Here is a 5720-nt window from a genome sequence, read left to right as displayed (position 1 = left end):
GTTTAGAAATTGCATATTCTTTCAGATACAGTTTTATAGTAATGCACGGTACCTCTTTCCGTTTATTAACTGGAATTCTGCTTGTCTGATTTTACCCATCAAACCAACTTCTCTGGAGTCAGTTGAATAACCTTTGACTGGTAGCCCCAGATTTTTCCCATTGGTATAGTTAGCATGCTTTTATCACATTTTTGGTTTGGAAATTTTGGAACATTGGTCCACACTGATCTATAGGAACCACACACATATTCTTGAGAGACAGTTTTCTTAATGTTTGAGTAGAGGAGCAGGATGGTAGGAGAGATGGTTGGGCTGGCAATTGCCTTAGGTTCAACTTTGACAGATGAGCTTGCCATTTCTCTGTCCTTTACTTGGTCACAGAGTGGTATTTCCTGAGTGGTATAATTTCGTCCAGGAACATATTGAATCGTGATGTTTTACAGTATTTTTCTAAATGTAGTGGACTAAGTTTTCAGAGCCATACATCCTAATTACAACTCTTCTACCAAATAGTTCCATTGATCTGGAGTCACCCAGTTGCTCTGTCTGGGCTATGTCTTAGTAATAATAGAATTATTTAATCTTATACTTGGGAGGTATTTTAAAGGTCATTTGGTCCAAACTTTATTCAGTGAATAAAGCCCCTGCTGTATCCCCAGCTTCAACCTGTACCTTTACTTTTTCAGAGTTTGAACACTCACATTTCCCAGCCCCAAAATGGTTTCCAGCTCATAACATTTTTGGATAGCTGTAATGGTTACAAAAAAAAAAAAAGAAAGAAAGAAAAAAGTTTTTGGTATATAGAGTTCCAGTTTACCTTCTTATCACTTTAACTCCTTGGTTTTAGTTCCGCCTTCTCTTGCCATGTGAACTAAGACCAATCCCTGTAATAGCTGACAACCTGTTAAGTATTTGAGCCTTTTCTTTTTGCAGGCTATGCGTCACTGACACTCTCAACTATTGCTCATGATTTATCTTTTTTTCCTCATCTTTTTAGGCTTATCACCTCTCCTTTTCAAGTTCTATAGTGTATTAATTTATTTAAAGATAAAATTAGCTCTTTCGGCAGAGTAGTCAAATACACTATTAATTCATATTAAACTCTCAACCAAAGCCTGTCTTTTCACATGGGCTGTTGTTATTAAGTAATATATATCTATCTTGTCTAAGGTTTTTGATTTAAGCACAGGATTTTATATTTATTTTTATTAAGTTGACCTTATCATATTTACTGCAGTGTTTCTGAGTGCCTATTCTTTGGGGATACTAATTCAGGAACCTAGATAACATGTTAGTTATCTCCTTAGTTTTATTTTTGGATTTGATGATTATGCTGTGATTGCTTATCTAAAATCAAGGAGTTAGTTTGATTATTTCCATCTGGGCTTAAGGAAGTCAAGATCTTTTAGTTCACTCTATTTTCATTAATTTAGGGACTCATGGGTGTTAAATACTTCTTAGTGCAATCGATTGGAAATTAGTTATCCAGAGATTAATATAGAAGAGGTTCATGTTATGTTTAATCCCTTTTTTCCTCCCCTCTGTTTTTCTCTTTTATCTATTGATTATTTTGACTTCTTATATAGAGATATATTTTAAAAAATTATTTTAAATACAAATATAACAAGAATCAGGATAACTTTAAATTTGAAAAATATTGATTCCATTTTATGATATTTTAAAAAATTGTGGGATTTTGCTTGTTTTTGAATACAAAATAAATTTCTGTATTTTGAAGTTTTTCATGGTAACCTAAATTTATAATTAGGAAGTGCCATAGGAAATGCCATCTAGATGAAGATTTTTTCCAATTATAGATGCACATAGTGAAGCTCATTTTAATGAGCTGAAAAAAAATTAAGACAACTGTGAAGAAATTTTTAATAAAATAACTAGAAGCTGCTACTAAATAATTAATAAAATACTGTCATAAGTGAAAACATTTTATGTTATAAAACATTATACATATAAGTTGCTATTATTACTATATTATATTCCATAATAGAGTGAAAGTTTTCTATTGCATATTGATATATAAAATATTTTTTGAAACCATTTTATTTTCAAGTACATAGAGAATTTTATTTTGTCCATCAGTGTCCATATAATATACAGGCATATCTTGTTTTATTGTGCTTTGCTTTATTGTGCTTTGCAAATATTGCGTTTTTACACATTGAAAGCTTGTGGCAACCCTACGTTGAGCAAGTCCATTGGCACCATTTTTCCAATAGCATTTGTTCACATCATGTCTGTGTCATCTTTTGGTAATTCTCACAATATTTTAAACTTTATTATTATTATTATTATTATTAACTTGTTATGGTGATATATAATCAATGATCTTTGATGTTATTGTAGCTGTTTTGGGACACAATGTACCGTACTGACCTATGACAGCCAATTTAACAGGTAAATGTTGTGTATGTTCTGACTGCTCCACTGACTGGCCATTCCCCCCATCTCTCTTCCTTTCCTTGGGCCTCCCTATTCCCTGAGACACAACAATATTGAAATTAGGTCACTTAATAACCCTACAGTGGCCTCTAAGTGTTCAAATAAAAAGAAGACTAGCATGTCTCTCACTTTAAATCAAAAGCTAGAAATGATTAAGTTTAGCGAGGAAGGCATGTCAAAAGCCAAGATAAGCTGAAAACTAGGCCTCTTATGCCAATCAGTCAAGTAGAGAATGCAAAAGAAAAGTTCTTGAAGGAAATTAAAAGTGCTACTCCAATGAAAACACAAAAGATAAAAAATGAAATAGCATTATTGCTGATCTGGAGAAAGCCTTAATGATCTGGATAGAAGATCAAATCAGCCACAACGTTGCCTTAAGACAAAGCCTAATCTAGAAAAAGGCCCTAATTCTCTTCAATGTTATGAAGGCTGAGAGAGGTGAGGAATTTGCAGAAGAAAAGTTTGAAGCTAGCAGAGGCTCATGAAGTTTAAGGAAAGAAGCTGAATCCATAACATAAAAGTGCAAGGCGGAGCAGAAAGTACTGACGTCGAAGCTATGGCAAATTATTAGGAAGATCTAGGTAAGTTAATTAAAGAAGGTGGCTGCACTGAATATTTTTGATGTAGATGAAACAGCCTTATGTTAGAAGGTGCCATCTAGGATTTTCATAGCTACAGAGGAGAAATCAGTGCCTGGCTTCAAAGCTTCAAAGGACAGGCTGACCCTTGTTAGAGGCTAATGCAGCTGGTGCCTTTAAGTTGAAGCCAATGCTCATTTCCATTCAGAAAGTCTTAGGGCCCTTAAGAATTATCCTAAATCTACTCTACTTGTGCTCTTTAAGTGGAAAAACAAAGGCTAGATAACAGCACATCTGTTTACAACATGGTTTACTGAAATGTTAAGGCCACTGTTGAGACATACTACTCAGAAAAAAATATTCCTTTCAAAATATTACTGCTCATTGACAGTGTACTTGGTCACCCAAGAGCTCGAATGGAGATGTACAAGATTAATGTTTTCATGCCTACTAACACATCTATTCTGCAGCCCTTGGATCAAGGAGTAATTTCAAATTTCACATCTTATTATTTAAGAAATACATTTTGTAAGGCTAGAGTTGCCATAGATAGTGATTCCTCTGATGGATCTGCGCAAAGTAAATTGAAAACCTTTTGGAAAGGATTCACCATTCTAGATGCCATTAAGAATGTTTGTGATTCATGAGAAGAGGTCAAAATGTCAACATTAATAGGAGTTTGAAAGAAGTTGATTCCAACTCTCATGGATGACTTTGAGGGGTTCAAGACGTCAGTGGAGGAAATAACTGCAGATGTGGTAGAAATAACAAGAGAACTAGAATTATAAGTGGAGCCTGAAGATGTGACTGAATTACTACAATTTCATGATAAAACTTTAACGGACCAGGAATTGCTTCTTATAGATGAGCAAAGAAAGTGACTTCTTTAGATGGAAACTACTTCTGGTGAAGACTGTTGAAATGACAACAAAGGATTAGAATATCACATAAACTGATTTATTTGGTAAAGCAATAACAGAGTTTGAGAGGATAGACTCCAATTTTGAAAGAAGTTCTGCTATAGGTTAAACACTGTTAAACAGCATTGAATGCTACAGAGGAATCATTCATGAAAGGACGAGTCACTTGCTGTGGCAAACTTCACTGCTGTCTTATTTTAAGAACTTGCTACAGTCACCCCAGCCTTCAGCAGTTACCACCCTGATTAGTCGTCAGCAGCCATCAGCATCAAGGCAAGACCATGTAACAGCAAAATGATTATGACTCACTTAAAGCTCAGATGATAGTAGTATTTTTTTTAGCAATAACAAATTAAGTAACCAATTAAGATATGTACATTGTGATTTTTTTATATATAATGCTATTGCACACTTAATAGACTACAGTATAATATGAACATACTTTTATTTGCACTGGGAAACCAAAAAATTCATGTGACTCACTTTATTGCTGTGGTCCAGAATCAAACCCATGATATCTTGAGGTATGCCTGTAGATAATCCTTTCATGCTATTATCTTTTCCTTAAAAATCTCCTTTTTTCCTGCTTATCCTATATTTCCCTTAATACCTAGCTTAAGTGCCATTTCCTCTGTTAAAGTGCTTTTGTTAAGTCTCTTACAATTGTCTCTTCCTATTCTGAATTCTTGATGTTTTTATTGTCTGTGCACCCATCATATGCTACTTTTTGTTACTGATCTTATTTTTAATTACATATTTCATGCTATTAACAAGTCTGAAAATTACCTGAGGGTAAGATTTGTATCTTTTGTTTTCGTCTAAGACTCAGAAAAATACTAGGAACTTATTAACTGTTGATGATGATGAGCATAACTTTATTTGTAAAGTCTGTCAGGATGTTAAAAAATAGTTTTTGTTTCTAACATTAGATATTTAGAATTACCTTTATGCTACTAATTTGTTAAACTCTTTCTTGCTGTCAAGACATATTTTCTGACCATATTGCTGCAAATTTTACTTTAGTGGGTCCTAAGTTAATGATGTTTCATTGGTTCTCAGTACTTTACACAAAATAGATGCTTATGAGTTGTCTAATAAAGAGATGAATAAATGGCCTGAAAGAGCAAATACTGTAAATGTTTAAATATTTCACACTACCACTAGGAAATACATTAAGCCTGGGGGGAGGGGGGAACCCCTGTGATTCTGATTATTTTATATGGAACTTAAAAAAAAATAGCTCCAAATAATGATTTAAAAAATAATGACCATGCATTTATACCCTCTGAAAATCAGAGGCAAACAATTATCCTGTGTCTTTCCTGAGTTGAGGTTTTCCTTATGATACCTGCCTACGTTCCTTCAGTGGTATTAAGAGTTCTGGATCCTTGCGTTTATAGGTGTGTTCTTCTGAAGCATTTCTTGTCTGTTCTGCCTGTGCCCTAAGGAGTATAGATTAGAGACATTGCTAGAATTTGTTATGAGGAAAAACTCTTCCAGAATTGCTCTAGGGAAAGTGGAAAATGGATTATAAGCACTAGCCTCACTTAATGGTGCATATTAATGTGGATACTTTAAATATGACAATAATGAGGTAGGCCCAACTAAAGACATCACCAAAAGTTATTATGCTAGATGAGCATAGGAATTTGGCTGTGGTTAAGGAAATGGAACGGGAAACATTAAAAAAGAAGTTGCAAGAAGTAGTAGGGAATGTAACGTGAGTGGGAAAGGAAAGCAGATGTAAAGCAGAAGAAATCTAAAT

The 5720-nt window shown here is 34.0% G+C and overlaps 1 protein-coding gene and 1 pseudogene across 2 annotated transcripts in view; both read left to right on the top strand.

The window, feature by feature from the left end:
- SSBP2 (single stranded DNA binding protein 2) overlaps positions 1 to 5720 on the top strand; it is a 251578-nt gene that overhangs the window by 53340 nt on the left and 192518 nt on the right. The window lies entirely within an intron of this gene.
- LOC112480607 lies at positions 2468 to 4253 on the top strand (annotated as a pseudogene).

Source organism: Pteropus alecto, unplaced genomic scaffold (assembly GCF_000325575.1).
Source record: "Pteropus alecto unplaced genomic scaffold, ASM32557v1 scaffold20, whole genome shotgun sequence".
Classification (NCBI taxonomy): Eukaryota; Metazoa; Chordata; class Mammalia; order Chiroptera; family Pteropodidae; genus Pteropus; species Pteropus alecto.
This window is presented reverse-complemented; position numbering and strand designations above follow the sequence as displayed.